The sequence below is a fragment of the Peromyscus leucopus genome, chromosome 8b, assembly GCF_004664715.2.
Source record: "Peromyscus leucopus breed LL Stock chromosome 8b, UCI_PerLeu_2.1, whole genome shotgun sequence".
Lineage (NCBI taxonomy): Eukaryota > Metazoa > Chordata > Mammalia > Rodentia > Cricetidae > Peromyscus > Peromyscus leucopus.
In genome coordinates, this window is record NC_051086.1 from 58187506 (window position 1) to 58208777 (window position 21272).

General features: G+C 41.7%; 1 protein-coding gene across 4 annotated transcripts in view; it reads left to right on the forward strand.

Annotated features, from left to right (window-relative positions):
* Nucleotides 1-21272, forward strand: part of Smg6 (SMG6 nonsense mediated mRNA decay factor) — a 249559-nt gene that overhangs the window by 33997 nt on the left and 194290 nt on the right. The window contains exon 1 of one of the 4 annotated variants that reach the window (XM_028866722.2): nt 7148-7646. The exons of the other annotated variants lie outside the window; for them this stretch is intronic. The gene's annotated coding sequence lies outside the window, so the exon portion shown is untranslated. Of the gene's footprint in view, nt 1-7147; nt 7647-21272 lie in introns of those variants that run through there. 4 annotated transcript variants of the gene reach the window in all.

The window sequence follows — 21272 nt, forward strand, 5'->3', positions numbered from 1 at the left end:
TCTTTCATTGTATGTTCTGTATATTTTATTTACAAACATATATGTTGTGTATTTTCTCTTTGTTTTTTAAGACGTCTCTGTAGCCCTGGGCTGTCCTAGAATTTACTTTGTAGACTAAGCTAACCTTGAGTTCACTAGATCTGCCTTCTCTGCCTCCCTAGTGATGGAATTAAATTCTTACACCACCATGCCCCACCATATGTCATGTATTTAATTTATATAACTTAAATTTTTTTGTGCATTGCTTATTCATATTAGCTGTTCAATTTTGAGTATTAGCAGCCCTACTAGAATAGTCTCCTTTAGCTATTCCTAGAATTTCTATCATAAACGACTAGAAATTGGGCACATGAATAAACAGGACGTTTAATTTAATGTAGTTATTAGTAATGATAAAATGTTCCAACTAGTTTGCTCTCAATCTGCCAGGTGTGGGCTTTGGATGGCTCTTCTCTGAGTGGTTGTGGGAGGGTTAGCTTGTGGGCTGTTGGTTTTAAGTCTTGAGATGTGGTTTGGATTGAACATCCAGCTTGGGAAGGACCTGCCAACGCAGTGGCATCCTATTGAGAGTCCTGTTTAGAATCCTCCTGCTGACAAAGCTGTTCAGAGTCAGTATTGAGGGAGTGCTGGGCATTCATGGTGGCTCTTCCTTAGCTACGTTTCAGACGACAGGAGTACTTATTATCTGAACATAGGATTGTTGCTGTCAGTGAATTAATCAAGGGTATTAAATTACAGCACCAGAAGTAATTTTCACACTTAAAGGCAAAGGTTGTAATGGAACTGCTTAGGACTAAAAAAAAAAAAGAAAGAAAGAAAAAAGAAAAAAAAACCAACCCTTTTCAGATTTATTTCTTTAAATTAAAAATTTTTTATGTGTATGAATGTTTTGCCTATATGTATGTATGTACACCACATACATTTCCAGTGCCTGAGGAAGTCAGAAGAAGGACAGTGTAAAAATTCAGGAATAGTGGAATGAAGCTGAACCTTCCCCTAGAGCCTGCTCTCAATTGGTGCTGTGGTATTGTGGGAGGAAGTCAGTGGGCTGATGTGTTAGTTTTTGTCACTGTGAAAAATACCTGAGAGAACTTAAAGGGAGGAAAGATTTCTTGGTCACGGTTTTAGAGGTTTCAACTTACGGTTGTCTGGAATCATCGATCTGGGCTGAGGCAAGGCAAGAGTATCATGGTTGCCAGAGCATGCAGCAGAGGCTGCTCTCACCTAATGGTGACCAGGATGCAGAAAAGGATGCCTGTGTTAGCTGGCTTCCTCTTCCTCTGTGTTTTGTCTCTCTAATGGTGCTGTCTACTCAGGACAATTTCCCCTGCTTAGCTTATTCTCTGTAGAAATAATCATCCATATGTGTACATGCCCATGTGTGCTACACACAGAAAAATGTGCTTTAGTAATCTAAGCACCTTGGTATCTCTCAGTCTAGTCAGATTCACAGATCAGCCATCATAGCTGGTCTCCCTAATGTTTCCAGATCCTGGAAATGATGTTTCTCAATTTTCTTGCTTACTTGTCATTTTTGCGTTGTTGATTCCTTAACCTTTTAAATTACCTTAATTAAATTTTATGGCTTTTGTAGTTCATATAATGCAGTTCAAGTGATGCAGAGATTAGTATGACCCCTGTGTAAAGATACTAAAGTCATGAAGTGTTATATATTTTTAATATAGTGGCTTTTTTTTTTTTTTTTTTTTTTTTTGGCTTTTCGAGACAGGGTTTCTCTGTGTAGCTTTGCGCCTTTCCTGGAATTCACTTGGTAGCCCAGGCTGGCCTTGAACTCACAGAGATCCGCCTGCCTCTGCCTCCCGAGTGCTGGGATTAAAGGCGTGCGCCACCACCGCCCAGCTTAATATAGTGGTTTTTAAGTCCCAGAATTTCATGCATGTCTATAACATATTTTGATTATATTCTTCCTCTACTCTTCCCCTCCTTAAGTCCTCCTAGGGTTCTCTCCACATCTCCCTTCCAATCTCATGTCTTCTTGTTTTTAATTCTACTGAGTCCCATTAGTGCTGCATATGTGCGTAGCTTTGGGGCTATCCACTGATACATGGACAATCAGCCATTGTCCCAAAGAAAACACCTCCAGTAGCCACATTTCCCAAATTTATTAAAATAAGTAAGTAATAAGTCCCCTCCCCTCCCGCTTTATTACCAGTGAACTTGGGTGAGTTTTCTGTGAATAGTTCCTTTCAATCTAATGTATCTCTCAAGAGCATTTGGTAACTTTGCTTAATTTTATTTAGTATCTTGCCTGTCAGAGTCAGGGTAATACAGAGGTTACTTAAGAGTCTAGACTTAGAAAACCCCTGATTTTAAGTCCTAATTTTATTAGCTGTTAGCTATGAGGTCTGACGACCAGTCCGTAACTGGCTGAACTTCAGCCTCCTCATCTGCAAGATGGTAGTAATGATGTTGGTTCCTAAGGTTTGAGAATCATAGTTCTTGCCTGAAAATTTGCGTGTGGATCTGGCTCGAATGTTTTGTGCTTTTTTTTTTTTTTTTTTTTAGAGCTAGGCAGCCTTTGTATAGAGTTTGTACATGTTCAGTCTGAATTTTCTTGAGAGTTTTTACAATTAAAAAAAATTGTACTGATATTTTCTTCAGACCCATTATTTGTTTTGTTTTTCAGTGTCTTTTGTGCAGTTTGTATGCTAAGCTTCTGTTGCCGCTGCCACTGCCACAAAGTAAAGAAAGCTGCCATGTGTGGGTGGCACATAGCAATGCCTCCTTCCTTCTTCTCCCCCAGGACAAGCATGGGTCAAAGCCTTGGTTTCAAAGCCTGTTCCTTAGACAGGATCACTTGACACATTTTGGAGTGCATTCTAGATGTTGGGCATACATCATGATGCATTAGGCTTGCAGTTTCAGAGCTCTTGCCAATGTGAAGGGGCAGAGATGCATTTGCCCTCATTTACTCTGGGCAGTGTAGAATGTTCAAGAAGAACTGCACTTCTGTGTTTGCTAATAGGCAAATGTCTCATCTCTGATAACTCAGTTGTTTTGTTCCCCATAATTATGTGATCATGGCAGAGAAAGATTAATTTTTTGGCTTCATGGATGTAAAGATTTCATATTTGTTTTATTTGTTTTAGGTTTGTTTGTTTGGTCTGGGTTTTTTGAGACAGGGTCTCACAGTGTAGCCTTGGCTGTCCTGGAACTCAATCTGTAGACCAGGCTGGCCTCTAACTCATAGAGATCCGCCTGCCTCTGCCTCCCAAGTACAGGAATTAAAGGCGTGCGCCACCATGCCATGCTTCATATTTGTAAATTGAGTATCATATTTTTTTTTTCCCCGGGCTTGCTGTGAGTTGATTTCCTGTCAGTCCCTAGTTGACTTTTCTAGTTTGTAGTGTGAATCTCATGCTATATTCCTTCACCCTGGGAGCAAGTTTAAAGTACGCTTCTGTGAATGGAGATTTGGCAGTAAGCATACAAGAGTTCATGGCAGCCTCCGATATGACAAGGCTCCAGGTTGGCTCTGCTTTTCATAGGCTATAGCAACAGCTCAGCTAGGTTGCTGTCAAAGTCAGAATCAGGGTCTAGGATTTTCAGAGGATATAAAATGCTCTGTGAGGAGCAACTCCTAACAAGGCCTCGGGCAGCTTCCTAGACCATGTTGGACTGTGGGGCTGAGCTCTTCTCTGCGGTTGACTGCATTGCAGTTTCTCAGAGCACACTGGCCCTACCTTCAGACCTGTGGCACCCCGTATGACCTCGGTCACCAAACCACTTCAGGGCTTTATTTTTATCCTGGCTGTTCATTTCAAGATAGGAGGTTGATTTCTTTCCTCTAAAGTTCTCTGGGGGAAGAAACAGTGCCAGGGTGCAGTAGAGGCTGGTTAAACACCAAAACCACACTCTTCGTGTTTCTGGGCTTGCGACGTGACATGAGCTGTGCTGCAAGCCCAGCTTCCACACTGTGGAGACGCTTCAGTTCATTTGACTCACTTCACAGTCTTGACAAGTAAAACGGCGTGGGGGAAAGGTACCCTTCCCAGACAGTTAGCCAGATCAGATGCTAAGAGTTGGCGTTTTCTTTAATCCAGCATTTCCCAATTTTAGGTTTTTCATCTTCTCCAAGCGTGATGGTGAGAACTCTCACAACTTACTAGGTCTCAGGAAGCCAGATTACCAACATATCCTGTTCGCGTGCATGTGTGTATTCTGTTACCCACAGGCCACTTTCCACCCCACATGACCTTCAGTCACCATCCGGAAAGTCAGGACCCAGATACCAGTCAGAATTTCCAAGCTTTGGTTTAGTTTAGACATTTTAGAAAATGTTAATGGTAGTAATTGTACAGAAAAGTCTTTTGAGTGGCACGCACAGCAAGTATGGAGTAATACATCCTGGAGGAGGAAGGACAGGGGTTGTGTGTTCTTCCAGTAATGTGTTTGAAAGTGAACATTCAGAAGAAAACATGAAGCAGCTAAAATGCACTGAGGAAGAGAAAGGGTGATGAGACACATTCTTCAATTCTTGGGTCTTAATTAAAATTACTACTATTTTGTTGTTGTTGTTGTTTTTTCAAGACAGGGTTTCTCTGTGTAGTTTTGGTGCCTGTCCTGGATCTCATTCTGTAGACCAGGCTGGCCTCAAACTCACAGAGATCTGCCTGGCTCTGGAGTGCTGAGATTAAAGGCGTCGTGTCCCCCCCCCCCCCGCCCCCCGCCCCGTGTGCCCCCCCCACACTAATTATTACTTTTTTATTTTGTGTGTGTCTATGGAGGTCAAAGGACATCTGTGGGAGTTGGTTCTCTTCATTGTGTGGGTCCCAGGGATTTGAACTTATGTCGTCGGGCTTAAGAGCATGTTCCTCTTTGCCTGCTGAATTATCTTGCCAGCCCCAGTTCTTAGCTAGTTAAGCTTTTAGTCTTTTTAAGACATTTTTTTTTGTAAATATTTTTTATTATTTGTAGTTGTGTGTATAGGTATGAACATGTGAGTACAGATGCTGGCAGAAGCCAGAGGTGTTGCCGACCCTGGAGCTGGATTTGTAGGCAGTTTTTAGCTGTCTAGTATGTATGCTAGGAACCAACCTCAGATCTTATGCAAGAGAAGTGCCTGCCCTTAACAGCTGAGCCACTTCTCTAGCTCCAGTAAATTTTTTAAATGATCTTTCATTTTATGTGTATGGGTATTTTGTCTGAATGTCCAGAAGAGGGTGTCTGTAGTAGTAGTTTCTCTTCGGACCACCAGCCTGCAAATAATGACACAGAGACTTACTATTAATTATGAAGGCTCAGCCTTGGCTTAGGCTTGTCCCACTACCTCTTATAACTTGAATTAGCCCATATTTTAAAATCTACATTCTACCACATGGTGTTACCTCTCTTCCGTTTTGCACATACCTCCCCTTTCCTCTCCTTGTCTCCTGGCATCTCCCTACATGCCTAAATTTCTCCTCCTACTTCCTCTCTCTGCCTGTAAGTCCCATCTATACCTCCTGCCTAGCTACTGGCCCTTCAGCTTTGTATTACACCAGTCACAGTAATATACCTTCACACAGTGTACGGATATCCACAACAGGTGTCAGATCCCCCAGAACTAGAGTTATGCATCGTTATGAGCCACCACATGGGTGCTAGGAACTAAACCCAGCTCATCAATAGCCAGTGGTCTTAAGTGTGGAACCAGTTATTATATATATTATTGATTGGGCATGCTTACACATGCCTTTAATCCTAGCACATGGGAGGCAGAGGCAGGTGGATCTCTGTGAGTTTGAGGCCAGCCTAGTCTGTGTAGCAAGTTCCAGGCCATCTAGGGATGCATAATGAGGCCCTGTCTCAAAAAAACAAACATTTATTATTCAAGTTGTTTATAACATACTATGCCATACTTTATTTTATTCACATCTCTGTTTTTTTAAGGATTATTTTTGGACTCAGTGATCTGCCACCATGCCCAGTTTATCTGTATTATTAATTTGTATCTGTGAGTGGCATATGTGTGTGTATATGTGCATACTTTTGTGTGTGTGTGTGTGTGTGTGTGTGTGTGTGTGTGTGTGTAAGCTCTTTTTGAGGCCCAAGAAGGGTGTCAGGTGTCCTCTTCTATCATTTTTCACCTTACCTTTTCTCCTTGAATCTGGAGCTCATATTTTATTGGCTAGGCTGGCAGCCAGCAAGCCCTAGTGATCACCCTGTTCTCTTCCCCTGAATCACTTGGGTTGTTGGCATTTTTAGGATTATGCCCAGTTTATGTGGGTGCTAGAGTCTGAACTCGAGCCCCTGTGCTTTACAGGACTCACTTTTCCCTACTAAGCCATCGCGGAGCTCATTAGCTGCTTTTCCAGACGAAGTGTTGTGTTGTTGAGGCTGGCTTCAAACCCTGGGCTTAGATGATGTTCTGTTCTCTCCTCACTGTCCTAGGAGCTGGGAGGGATAAAGGCAGCTAAGGTTGAGATCCTTCCTTTAAGACACTGCTAATGAGCCAGGGGGTGGTGGTGGTGCACACTCTTAATCCCAGCACTGGGGAGGCAGAGGCAGGTGGATCTCTGAGTTCAAGGCCAGCCTGGTCTACAGGGTGAGTTTCAGGACAGCCAGGACTGTTACACAGAGAAACTGTCTTGAAAAACAAAGAGGACATTGCTAATAAAGGTTTTGCACCTTTGTAATCACACGGTTCATTCTGCACATTTGCCACGGCAAGATCCATACCATTCTTGGCACTGCCCACTAGATGCCATTAGTGTCCTCCACATACTTTCAAACACTCTGGGAGGAGGAGTGCTATTCCAGTTGAGAACCATGAATTTTTGTTTGCTCCCTTCTCTCCCTCTCTTTCTTTCTTTCTTTCTTTCTTTCTTTCTTTCTTTCTTTCTTTCTTTCTTTCTTTCTTTCTTTCTCTCTCTCTCTCTCTCTCTCTCTCTCTCTCTCTCTCTCTCTCTCTCTCTCTCTCTCTCACACACACACACACACACACACACACACACACACCTTGTTCATCATTTCCTCTTAGAGAAACTGACTTGTGGTTTGATCTTCATAGAATAAGTCAACAATAGGGAGGGAGAATTTGAGTACCTGGTAAAAAAGGGAGCGTGCCCAGTAAGTAAAAAAGTAGAGTAGATTTTAAGGAAACTATTTATTGAGTGTATTGTCCACTTGCCCGTTTTAAGAGTCAGTGACATGGATTTATAATTTATGAAAAGTTTGTTTTGATGTTACTCATACTTTAAAAAGCTGTTTCTTTCTACTGTGAGAAGTTGCTGTCTTTGGCTTTAGTGTCCAGATGATGTTGGGGATTGTGGGAATCTGTATGGAATATGTATACTTGAGAGAGTTGTTCAAAGCCAATGTAAAGATATAGTTTTGGCATCTCATGAATAACCTGATATCCTGACTTAAGCCAGAACTCTGGCGCTAGAGAATTTCCAGCATGGGAGCATTGACTATGAAAAGTCCTCCTCTGGCTCCTTACCAAGTTAGACAAGGGAGCAATCAGCTGCTGAGTTGCAGCCAGCTGGCATGGACGTGAGGGTGTACTATAAATTGTCCCTTAGGATCTAGCTTCTAGTTTGTGAAGAGTCTTCCTCTAAGAGTGAGTCCGGTACATTGGACCCTGTTCAGTCTGCAGCTGTGATGTAGGAAGGACTATATAATAACACTGCCTGTTGTGTGGGGTAAGAGACCTCACCAGCCTTCTTGATTCCCCTTTGTTGCCTTGCTCATGGTTTTTTATATTGGTTTTTGTTTCTGACCTTACTCTTGGGGAGATATAGCCATAGTTCTCTTGTTCTGCATTTCTGCTCTGCTCTTAAATGTTCCAGAACTTCATCTGTCTACTCTGTTTTCACCATTTTGGATATGATGTTTCAGCTAAGAAGAATATGAAATAGTTGTTTTCTTGGCTTGTGGTCTTTCTCCAGTCTGTGGACTGTTTTTGGCTCCTGAGGGATACTCCGGGTTTTTCCCATCTTGGAAGCCTTTTATTTTACTCATAAATATTTAGTATTGAAGTTACTGCTCAGTTTTGTCCTCCTGAGAATTAGTGTATAGACTAGATCAGAAGGAATTAAAAACGCTTCTATTTTTAAGTATCTCCATGATTTTTAAATTGTTTTTTGTCTGTGGATCTAAATGTATTAAGCATCTAATATAAGAACCATTAGACATTTGTTCTGTTATTTATGACTAGAACTGCCCTAGAGCTAAGTAACCGATGTATTGGTCACAGATAGTATAACTTATTCATTTGTACATGGTATATACTCACCCTGTAGTAAAGCAAATAGTTTTTGATTTTCATGGTGCCACCTGTGGAAATCATGGGAGAAATTTCATGCTCTTGGTTTTAAATAGTTAAGTGCAATCATGAACTTGTTATTCAGAGTAATCCTTTCATTGTGGAGAGGTTAGAGCTTAACTAAACTGGAAACTTCCTCTAATAAGTGTAAAGGGCTTGCTGGAATGTATTTGGGTTGTGAATGAGTATTTTTCTTTTTACCTTTTTACCTACTTATCCAGTTATAAAAACTATTTTAAGGTTAGCTAATCTGAGAGAATCATTTTTCCCTCCCCATTTAGGTAATTTCCATAAATACTAAACTAGTACTTTTGTATTCTATTGTTCTAGGTACTGCATGTAGGGAAGTAAATGATGTTAGTCTTGCCCTCAGAAGTATGTTATAGTTAGAGAAATAGATCTATAAGTACTTAGAATGAAGTATTGCAAATATGATAACATAAATAGATACAATGTCATAAAGGGGAGAAAGAGGTTATAGAGATTAACTAAAGGTCATCTGAGAAAAATAGCAGAAAGATAGTCTATGCTTTTAATTTTCAAGAGGTTCTTTAGGTAGATGTGGGGGCTAGAGATGTGGGCTCAGCAGTTAAAAGCTAGTATTGCAGAGAATCCAATTACAGTTTCTAGAACACACAGGTTGCTCATAACCACCAACTCCAGCTCCAAAGGAGTCCACCCTCTGGCCTCTGAGGACAGTACACTCATATGCCCGTATTCACGCACAGACACACATACTTTTTACAAAAGCGGATGTGGACAGCAAGGAACAATATAGATAAAAAACATGGTATAGTTAAAACCTGCATGGAAGCCTGGCATGGTGTTATAAGCCTCTAATGCTAGCTTCTTAGACTGAGACAGGAAGGTTGTAATTACATGATCAGACAGTTACATCTTAAGACCCTGTGTTAAAAAAAACAAACAAAAACCCTAGAAAATGAAACCGGGTGGAGAGGCGCACACACTTTTAATTACAGAGTTCAAGAGACAGAGGTAGGCAGATTTCTGTGAGTTTGAGGCCAGCCTGGTGTACATAGTGAGACGCTATCTCAGAAACAAACAAAAAAGTTGACCATGTAGCCAAGTACTTTAATGATAAGGCACTTGCCCAGCATGCATGAGGCTCTGGCTCTGTGCTCTAGTATACTTACCCCACAAAAAAAAAAAAAAAAAAAAAAGAAAAAGGGGAAGAAGAAAGGAAAACCTGTTAGGGGTGACTGCCTCTTGGATTTCTCACTGAGCATCTGTCATTGGAATATCTTGGATCATGGTACAGATGTCCACATTGATGAAGTCTAATCTCTTGTTTGAAACTCAGGATTCGTCACAAAGTAGATTGATTTGGCCCAGTCTTAGAAGTGAATCCTTTAAATAGTTCTATGCTTTACTTTGTGCATTAACTAAGGTTGACTCACCCTGAAGTCATGCCTTCCATCATTCTGGGAAGCTTTCTGAGTCAAACCCAGCTTGGCTTAGGAATAAGTTATGCTTTGTGTTGTAACCATCGACAGTAAGTCCTCTTCTTGCCTTTTCCATGCATAGTAGGACTGCATCTACTGAAGCAGAAGGGAAAAGAAGTTGGGACAAGGCTCTCTGTGGATGTGCATTTTTCTGGAGAGTTTCTGGCTTAAGTTGCTAATGAAATTTTGAGCTGACGTGTGCCACAAATCTCTGAGATGCTAGGTCCTAATTTGTATAGCAAACTGTGTTGAGGCAGTTGACATTCTCTCTGAGGAATTTCTTTGGCAGGTTTTCCTTTAGACTTCTAGACAGATCTGGAGAACAGTATGGCTTTTAAAATCCTTATAAGTGACATACGTCAGAAGACTTGGTGCCCTAAGATGATGTCCTTGAGGCCAGAGCACGCAAAGAGTCAGGTCTTTTAGAATGCCTTTCTAAATTTCTAATGTTTCCGTGAGCAAGTTTCTTTATGTCTTTTCTGGATTCTGTGTCTAAAATAGGTAGAGGTTTAGTATTTAACAAATTATTTTTTTAAAAGATATATATACTTGTATGTATGTGCACCATGTGTGTTTGAGAGCCTATGGAGGCCAGAAAAGGGCATCAGATCCCCTGGACCTGGAGTTACAGACAACTGTGAGCTGCCTTGTGGGTGCTGGGAACCAAACCCAGGTCTTCTGCAGTAGCAGCAACCGATGAACCATTTCTCATCCCTTCCAGTGCAGCTTCTTGCTTCAAAGGGGAACTCCAAACTTTTGGCATAATCACCTTCATTTCTGCTACCTCAGAATTAGAAGTCTTGGTTAGGGGTGGACACATGGGAGTATCAGAATAAAAGTTTTAAAATTATTTTATTTATGTGTATGTGGTACCTGTATGAGTTTATGTGTCCTAACACATACATGCAGATGCCTATGGAGGCCTGAAGGGTGTTGAACATCCTAGAACTGGAATTACAAGTGGTTGTGAACTGCCTGATGTTGGTGCTGGGAACCAAATCCAGCAAGCACTCTGAACCAATGAGCCAGCTCTTCAGCCTCCAGAGCAGAGGCTTTTAAATTAAACATTAAACATTAAATAAAAGGCTGTGAATCTTTAAAAAAAAAAAAAAAAGGTTGTAGTGTATAGCAGAGAAGCATTATGTTTATGAGTGCTGTACAAGTTGATAAGTTGTCATAAAGTGTCCTTGTGGCTTTATAGTAGTATCACTTTCACTCTTTTCTTCTCTTAGCATTGAACTTAAATATTTCCTATATTTTTAATGGTGGCAGTGAGTGGGCATTGCAAATAAAGCAAGAAACAGCTAATATTTATGCTTTCTGATTTGCATGTTAAAGTTGATCGTTGAGAGATAAGAATGGAGGGAGACAGGAAGATGGCTCAGTGAATAAAAGGTCTAGCCACAAGCTCAACAGCCCAGTTCAGTCCCCTGAACCTCTGTAAAAAGTTGGTACAGTGGTACTCACCTATAATCCCAGCACTGTTACAGCAAGATGGATGGTGAAGCCAGGAGAAGGGTCTGTGAACGTGAGGGCCAGCTAGCCTGGAGTGAGCAGTACAGTAACAGAAATGAGGGGGGCAGGTGCGAGGTGGGGGAGATGTTCTTTTGAATTGTTAGTTTTGGTCTAAGAAATAGCACAGAAGAAGTAAGAACTGAACCTGATAAAACAGCCCATTAAACTGCCCTTGCCGAAGCAGCCTCACTTCTAGTTACGGTGAGACTGGGTCTCACCCCAACAGTGCTGTGGGTTTTCACCTTATCCTGAACTATGGCTGAGGGTGGGGTGTGGAGAGACATCATGGCCTGCCTGCTCCTAGATGTGCTGACTTCAGGACAGGCAGGGTCTGAGCTCTGCATTGCCATATTTGCAGCCTTGGCTTTGATAGCAAGCAAATGGCAGGCTATACCAGGCCCTGTGGTTATCCTGTGTGATCCATTTTGTTTCTGAGTTTTCTCTTTCTGCTGTTAGCTGCCCGTGAGGTAGAGTTGCCTCTGTTGATAAAGAGCAGATACAGAAGTTCACATCCAAACCTGAATAGCCATTTTTAACTCGAAACACTTTTCCTAGAGTTGATGCGCCAGAATCCTTCCCTTATTTGGTGCCTTGCTTAAATGTGAAGCTTGCCTGAGGTTGCCAGCGCTCCCTGAATGCTGGTGACTTGCTTTTTGGTGCCCACAGCAGAGTAGTTACTAAAATGATTGTTGTAACCACATCTGCCTTAGACTAAAGCTTCATTCTCCCTTGATTCTTAGGTTCATTCTTCTCCCTTTCCTCAGAGCTTCAGTGGTTTCCTTGTATTACGGTAGGTGGGTGGGCAGAGATTGTGTTTGCAGATGTTTTCATCAGAATTGTATATTGCATGTACATATACTTACATTCTTTGACTCTTTTTTTTTTTTTTTTTTTTTTTTTCCGAGACAGGGTTTCTCTGTATAGCTTTGTGCCTTTCCTGGAGCTCACTTGGTAGCCCAGGCAGGCCTCGAACTCACAGAGATCCGCCTGGCTCTGCCTCCTGAGTGCTGGGTTTAAAGGCGTGTGCCACCAACCATTTTTTGACTCTTGAAGAACTTTTTCCTTATTAATCATCAGATTGTGAATTTTTCCAAGAAAATTTTTGGGTTTTTAAAAATTTGTTTCATTGTTGTTGCTGTTTTATTCCTGTGGAAAATGGTCTTTTTTCCCTCTTTCTGGTTTTCCTCCTTTGGGGGAGGGCAGGGTCTTATGTATCCCAGGATGACTTTCAACTTCTTGATCCTCCTGCCTCTACTACCTCTCAGGTGCTGGGGTTACAGATAGGTACCTCCATACCTAAGGGATGTTTTCTTTCTTTTTTGTTTTTTTGTTTTTCGAGACAGGGTTTCTCTGTGTACCTTTAGAGCCTGTCCTGGAACTCGCTTTGTAGACCAGGCTGGCCTCGAACTCACAGAGATCCACCTGCCTCTGCCTCCCGAGTGCTGGGATTAAAGGTGTGCATCACCACCGCTGGTTTTAAGGGATGTTTTCTTAGAGTGCACTTCAGTGCTTCCACCAACCTGTATAATAGTATCTGGACTGTGCATACTCATTTCCCTTAATCTTCAAAACTTCTCAGTGAATGACATTGCAGACTATTAGAGGGTTGTAATTGAGATTTCTGTTAGATTTTGGTCTTTACATCAGTATCTGCCGTGTCTTCTGGTTCTGCTGAAGATTAAGAGCCCAAATTTTGGAACAGACTGTTTTCATTTTCCTTGGGCAGTTGACTAACCTCTCTGTGCTTCATTTCCTCATCTGTAACCTGGAAAGTAGTACTTAACCTCAGAGGACAATTGAAGGTTGAAGGAATAGTGCGTATAAAGTGCTTAGAACTTTGCTTATGTATTAAAGAGTCCATAGAACTTGTTATTTTGGATTTTTTGTCTGTTTTTTGTTTTTTCGAGACAGGGTTTCTCTGTGTAGTTTTGTGCCTGTCCTGGAACTCTCTTTGGAGACCAGGCTGGCCTCGAACTCACAGAGATCTGCCTGCCTCTGCCTCCCGAGTGCTGGGATCAAAGGTATGCGACACTACCACCTGGCAAGTATTTTTGACTCTATAGTATAGAACGAGCTCTGTGAGTTCAATGTGACCTTAGGTTGGGGGCTGTGCCCAAGAATCTAATAGGTGAAATCCAATAACTAAATCAGGTGTGAGGACATGCTGCCTTCTGTATGGGTGGGTTCCAGAGCTGGGCAGAGAATAGAGCATTGCATAGACAGCCCTTCAGCCCTTGGTTCCCACTGAGCTGTGTTTGAGCTCTTAGCATTTGCATTGCTCTTGCCACATGGCAGCCTAGAAATGATAGAGGGATGCTAGTCTTTATAGTCCGCTCTCCTCAGCCATCGCTCATGCAGCCTGGGTTATAAAAATGAGTTGTTCACAGTCTAGACCAGTGGTTCTCAACCTTCTTAATGCTGTGGCTCTTTAACACATTTCCTCATGTTGTGGTGACCTCCAACTATAAAATTATTATTATTATTTTACTTCAGCGTTTTCTTTTCTTTTCTTTTTTTTTTTTTTTTAGTAAAACCGAAATTTATTATAAGCCACAGTCGTCCTAGGGACCTCCATGCTATATATATAGCCTCCATGGTTCTGTGGGTTGTAGTCTGATTGTTCTTTATTTTATATCTAGAATCCACTTATGAGTGAGTACATACTATGTTTGTCTTTATGGGTTTGGGTTACCTCACTCAGGATGATTTTTTCTAGTTCCATCCATTTGCCTGCAAATTTCATGCTTTCATTGTTTTTCTCTGCTGAGTAGTACTCAATTGTGTATATGTACCACATTTTCTTCATCCATTCTTCCGTTGACGGGCATGTAGGTTGTTTCCAGGTTCTGGCTATTACAAATAGTGCTGCTATGAACATAGTTGAGCATGTATCTTTATGGTATGAATCAGCATTCCTTGGGTATATGCCCAAGAGTGGTTGGCTGGGTCTTGAGGTCGTTCGATTCCTAATTTTCTGAGAAACTGCCATACTGATTTCCATAGTGGTTGTACAAGCTTGCATTCCCACCAACAGTGGAGGAGTGTTCCCTTTGCTCCACATCCTCTCCAACATTGACTGTCATTGGTGTTTTTGATCGTAGTCATTCTGACAGGTGTAAGGTGGTATCTCAGAGTCGTTTTGATTTGCATTTCTCTGATGATTAAGGATGTTGAACATTTCTTTAAATGTCTTTCAGCCATTTGTGATTCTTCTTTTGTGAATTCTCTGTTCAGCTCTTTAGCCCATTTTTTAATTGGATTGTTTAGTATTTTGATGTCTGGTTTCTTGAGTTCTTTATATACTGTGGAGATCAATCCTCTGTCAGATGTGGGATTGGTGAAGATCTTTTCCCATTCTGTTGGCTGTCTTTTTGTCTTATTGACCATGTTTTTTGCCCTGCAAAAGCTTCTCAATTTCGAGAGGTCCCATTTATTAATTGTTGTGCTCAGGGTCTGTGCTGTTGGTGTTATATTTAGGAAATGGTCTCCGGTGCCAATGGGTTCAAGAGTACTTCCTACTTGCTTTTCTATTAAGTTTAGTGTAACTGGATTTATGTTGAGGTCCTTGATCAACTTGGACTTGAGTTTTGTGCATGGTGACAGATATGGATCTATTTGTAATCTTTTACATATTGACATCCAGTTATGCCAGCACCATTTGTTGAAGATACTTTCTTTTTTCCATTGTATAGTTTTGGCTTCTTTGTCCAAAACCAGGTGTTCATATGTGCATGGATTAATGTCAGGGTCTTTAATTCGATTCCATTGGTCTGTAGGTCGGTTTTTATACCAGTACCAAGCTGTTTTTATTACTATAGCTCTATAGTAGAGTTTGAGGTCAGGGATGGTGATGCCTCCAAAGATTGCTTTATCGTATAGGATTCTTTTAGCTATCCTGGGTCTTTTGTTTTTCCATATGAAGTTGAGTATTTTTCTTTCCAAGTCTGTGAAGAATTGTGTTGGGATTTTGATGGGGATTGCATTGAATCTGTAGATTGCTTTTGGTAAGATTGCCATTTTAACTATGTTAATCCTACCTATCATGAGCATGGGAGATCCTTTCATTTTCTGATATCTTCTTCAATCTCTTTCTTTAGAGATTTAAAGTTCTTATCAAAAAGGTCCTTCACTTGTTTAGTTAGTGTTATCCCAAGGTATTTTATATTATTTGTGGCTATTGTAAAGGGTGATGTTTCTCTGACTTCTTTCTCAGCCCTTTTATCATTTGTGTATAGGAGGGCTACTGATTTTTTTCTTTTCTTTTTTTAAAATTTATTTTTTATGTATGAGTATTCTGTATGCATATATACCTCCATGCTAGAAGAGAGCATCAGATCCCATTATAGATGGTTATGAGCCACCATGTGATTGCTGGGAATTGAACTCAGGACCTCTGAAAGAGCAGCCAGTGTTCTTAACTGCTGAGCCATCTCACCAACCCCATAAAATTATTTTTGTTGCTACTTCATAACTATAATTTTGCCACTGTTAGGAATTGTAATGTAAATATCTGTGTTTTCTGGTGGTCTTAGGCAACCCACGTGAACCACTGGACTAGAGTCACAATGTCCAGGAAATGTAATAGCTGTTTTAATTAGTGACAAACTCAGTCACATTAACTATCTGTAAAGTGCTTAATACCCCCATGAAGTTAGAGCATACATGATGGGAGTGGAGGGTGTTGTGTATGCTGTGGTGTACTATGGAAGTCAGAGGACAACTTTGTGGACTCAGTTTGCTCCCTCTACCTTTACTTGGGTTCTGGGGATGACCTCATGTTGCTAGGCTTGTACTCAAGTGCCTTTATTGTCACAGAGCTGTCTCCCAAGTTGTGGTTTTATTTTGTTGTGAATTGTGCTCATTTTTTAGCTCCGTCATTTGGACTGGAACACAGCAGATGAAACTGTTACTACAGATTAGGATTCTAAATCTTTTTTAAATTTTTTTTAAGGTTTATTTATTATATATACAGTATTCTGTTTGCATGTGTGCCTACATGCTAGAAGAGAGCACCAGATCTCATTATAGATGGTTGTGAGCCACCTGATGTGGTTGCTGGGAATTGAACTCAGGATCTCTTGATGAGCAGCCAGTGCTCTTAACCTCTGAGCCATCTCTCTAGCCCAGGATTCTAAATCTTGATAGAACTCTTTTCTTTTAAACATCTTTTTCTGTGTTTTGCCTAATTACAGAAAGATCATTTGTGTTCTCAGAGATGGTTACAGACAGTGGTAAGTGTGCACTTTCCCTGCAGCATTAATGTTAATATAGTGTACTGTTTATTATTGTAGCTTTGTGTGTGTGTGCCTATCCATGTGTATTATGTGGACAACATATTCAATCTGTTAAATCTGTATTAGGTTTTCAGCAGCTACTTAGTACATGTGTTTTAAGATATAAGTATCATGCTAGGCCATGTAAAGACATTGAAAAGGAGACTGGACAGATGGTTACAAGCACTTGCTGTTCCTTTAGGGGACCTAGGTCAGTTCCCAGAACCCAAATGGCTACTTACAACAATCTGTACGTAACTCCAGTTGCAGGGACTCTGATGCCCTTTTCTGATATCCTTGGGCAGCAGGCATGCATATGATGTGCATACATACATACAAGCAAACAAAACACTAATGTATTTAAAATAAGTAAATCTTGAGAAAATTATTTCAGTGTTATATTTATCTTGTGTCTTTTTGAAGACTTTTCTATGGCTCTGGGCTTCTGATGGCTCCGTGGAACTACAGCTACTGGACTTATGGATAGGTGTCATAGTTGTCTTTGTGTGGAGTGATCATACCCAGTCCTGTCTTCACTTTCTCCTCTGAGTTCATTGCCATTGGGTGAATGCAGTAACAGCCTAGCCTCCTGCCTTTAACCCTCATCCCATCCTCAAGACCCTAACCTTTTTAGTAGCTAGAATGACCTTTAGAAACACAGCTTTGCTCATGTAACTTACCTGTTTAAGACCCTTCATGGGCCCTAAGATCAAACTCTTTGTCAGGGGCTTATCCTTGCCTGCCTTACCCTCCTGTAGAGTTACTCACCTTGCCGTGGTAGCCTGCAATATATTACTCTTGGGACCATTGCTTACACTGTTTTCTTTGTTTATGATACACTGAGTCAAGACTACTTGTCCTCTCCAGTACCAACTACTTGCCTTAAACTTCAGATTTAAACTAAGGATACCTTTGAGACAATTTTTCTAATGCTTCTGCTGTTTATACCCATAGCATCTTATTCCCCGTCATGATTTCTACCTTCTTCACAGTTTTATGGGTGGTGGTTAGTACACAGAGGATACCTGGTGAGTTTCTGTTGAGTGGTGAGTTAATGGATTACTGAATAGGTTGACGGTATGAGAAGACCTCACCATCTTTCTTATACTGTCAATATGTTGATTTATAAGATAGCTTTGTGTTATGTGCCCACGAGGAACCTTTTTTCTGGTTCCCTGCCTGAAAACAGCTTCAGCTCCTCTACTCTTTGGCATAAATAGGCATGAGAGTTCCCAGACATTGAGAGAGATGAGTCAGAAAGAGAAGTCATTCAGAAAGTAAGCCAGTCAGAGCAACAGTGCTGCCCTTTGGCTGAACTTTCTCTCTCTTTTTCTAGATACCTTGAGATTTTAAGCTTGGTGGCACTTTTCAGTAGGTTGCTACAGATTGTCAAACCAGAGTATAGGGACTCATAAATCTTTTTTTTAAAAAAAGATTTATTTATTTATTATGTATACATTGTTCTGTCTGTACATATCCCTCACAGGCCAGAAGAGGGCACCAGATCTCATTACAGATGGTTGTGAGCCACCATGTGGGTGCTGGGAATTGAACTCAGGACCTTTGGAAGAGCAAGCAGTGCTCTTAACTTCTGAGCCATCTCTCCAGCCCCGGGACTCATAAATCTTAATCCGATACTTTCCCTTGCTTAGGGATGCTTTTAAAGATGTTCAGGAGGCATCTGGCCTAATTGTCTTCTCTTTTCACCCTGACAGTCTGTAGTGGCTTCTAAAGTGGAAATCCAGACAGAACTCTAGTTTTGGGTGGTTTTGAAGGAATGTTGTAAATGAGGAGTTTTCTTAAAGTGGTGAGAGGTGGATGGTATTGGAATATCCTGGGAAGAAGGGTTCTTTCAATTGTACTCCTCATTGTTACCCGTCTTCGCTTCCTAGCACACGAGAGTCATTACTATTTCCAAGGTATGTGTAGTAATCCTCAGGCATTGTGTATCTAGAAAAGCTGAGACACCACTGGTATATTTTAGCCCAGGTATGAATAGGCCTTTTTAGAAAGGACCAGATAATAAGTATTTTAGATTTTGTAGGCCATATGTCCTATGTTGCAGCTGTTCAGCTCTGTCTTTATTGAGGTAGAACATCCATAGACAACATGTAAATAAATGCAAATGAGCATGGGAACATTCATTCAATTATTTATTGAGACAAGCGCTTAGTGTGTAGCCCTAGCTGGACTGGCACTTGCTATATAGAGCAGGATGACCTCCAGTTCTTTAGGATTCTTACCTCTGCCTCCTCAGTGCTGGTATTATAGGTGAGGGTCCCAGTGCCCAGCTAGTTAGTTATATTATTATCTCTCTCTGTGTGTATGTTGTATGTATGTATACATGCTCATGTGTGTACAGTGCACATGTATGTATATGGAGGATGGAGATAGGTGCTGGGTGTCTTCAATTGCTCCCTTATGTGATTATTTATTTATTATTAATGTGTTTGTGCATGCATGAATGCATGATGAGTATGTGTGCCATGACACACCCGTGGAAGTTAAAGGAGTCATATCTTTCCATCTTATATGTGAGTTCTGGGAATTGAACTTTGTCAGGCTTGTGCCACAGCCCATTTGCTGAGCAGTCTGACCAGCCCTCCACTTTGTCTTTTTTTGTTTGTTTGTTTGTTTTTTCTTTTTTTTTTTTTTTTTTTTGAGACAGGAGTTTTTCTGTGTAGTTTTGGTGCCTGTCCTGGATCTTGCTTTATAGACCAGGCTGGCCTCAAACTCACAGAAATCTGCCTGCCTCTGCCTCCCGAGTGCCGGGATTAAAGGTGTGCGCCGCTGCTGCTGCTGCTGCTGCTGCTGCTGCTGCTGCTGCTGCTGCTGCCGCCGCCCGCCGCCGCCCGCCGCCGCCGCCGCCGCCTCCGCCGCCGCCCCCCCCCCCCCGCCGCCGCCGCCGCCGCCGCCGCCGCCACCACCACCACAACCACACCCTGCCTCCTCCACCTTGTCTTTGAGACAGGGTCTCTCACTGACTCATCTAGACTTGCTGACCAGCTTGCCCAAGAAATTCCTCTGATTCCCCAACACTGGAATTATAGATACACATTTCCATGCCTGGTTTTGTTTGTTTGTTTGTTTGTTTGTTGTTTTTCAAGATAAAATTTCTCTGTGTAACAGTCCTGACTGTCCTGGAACTAGCTTGGCCTCAAACTCAAAGAGATCCTCCTGCCTCTGCCTCCTGAGTGCTACAATTAAAGGCGTGTTCTACCACCTCTGTGCCTAAGATAGATTTTATTTATTTGCTTATTTGTCTGTCTGTCTCTCTGTCTATATCTGTTTATTTATGTGGGACATGGTCTTGCTCCATAATTGAGGCAGGCCAGGAACTCACTTTATAGCCCAATCAGACCTTGGCCTCATGTTCCTTCTGCCTCACCCCTAAGTGCTGGATTGACAGGAGTACAGCATTTCTAGACAGGTGTGAATCAAGTTCATGGACTTGTCAGACAAGGAAATATTCTGTAGATTTTTTTTTGCATTTTCTTTTTGTTTTTATTTTGTGTACATTGGTGTTCTGTCTTCATGTATGTCTGTGTGAGGGTGTCAGATCCCCTGGAGCTGGAAGTACAGACAGCTGTGAACTGCCATGGGTCCTGGGAATTGAACTTGGGTCCTTTGGAAGAGCAGTCAGTGTTCTTTTTTTTTTTTTTTAATTTGTTTGTTTGTTTTGTTTTTTTTTGTGTGTGTGTGTTTGTTTTGTTTTTGAGACAGGTATAGTTTTGGTGCCTGTCCTGGATCTCGCTTTGTAGACCAGGCTGGCCTTGAACTCAGAGATCCGCCTGGCTCTGCCTCCCAAGTGCTGGGATTAAAGGCGTGCGCCACCATCGCCTGGCGTGGTCAGTGTTCTTAATTGCTGGGCCATCTCTCCGGCCCCTTGAGATATTTTTCAGACAGACGTTAAAATAATGTATCACTAATGGGGCTACTAAATCATGAGACCCCATCTCCTTCTCCCCGAGATGTGAAAACTATTTTTTTTTTTAATTTTATTTTAGTCATGGTTTCTTTGTGTAGCCCTGGCTGACCTGGAACTAACTCTGTAGACCAGGCTGGCCTCAAACCCACAGAGATCTGCCTACCTCTGCCTCTTGAGTGCTGGGATTAAGGTATGTACCACCACCACCACCACCACCACCACCACCACCACCACCACCACCACCACCACCCGGCATGAAAACTTGAAGACTTTCAAAAATGCTGATTAAGAGCCAAATGTGGTAGCACACACTTTTAATCCCAGCACTTGGGAGGCAGAGCCAGGTAGGCATGCGCGCACGCGCGCGCGCCGCGCACACACACACACACACACACACACACACACACACACACATATATACACACACACACACACACACACACACAGCCCAAGTGGTAGGGCAGTAGGAGCACATGACTTTAATCCCAGCACTTGGAAGGCAGAGTCAGGCAGTTCTCCGTGAGTTTGAGACCAACCTGGTCTACAAAGAAAGTTTTAGGACAGCTAGGATTGTTACACAGAGAAACCCTGTCTGGAAAAACCAAAAATAAATAAATAAATAAATGAAAGTGGCTCAGGTGAAACTGGATAGACACCTCAATGGGTAAAATCATGAAGATGTGAGTTCACATCCCAAGAACCCACATAAAAGCTGGCCATGATATCAAAGCGTATGTAATAGTAGCTAGCACTCTTACAGTGAGAGAGGAGAATGGGCCAACTAGCCTGGTGTTTGCATCCAAAAAATGTCTGTCTTGAGCATG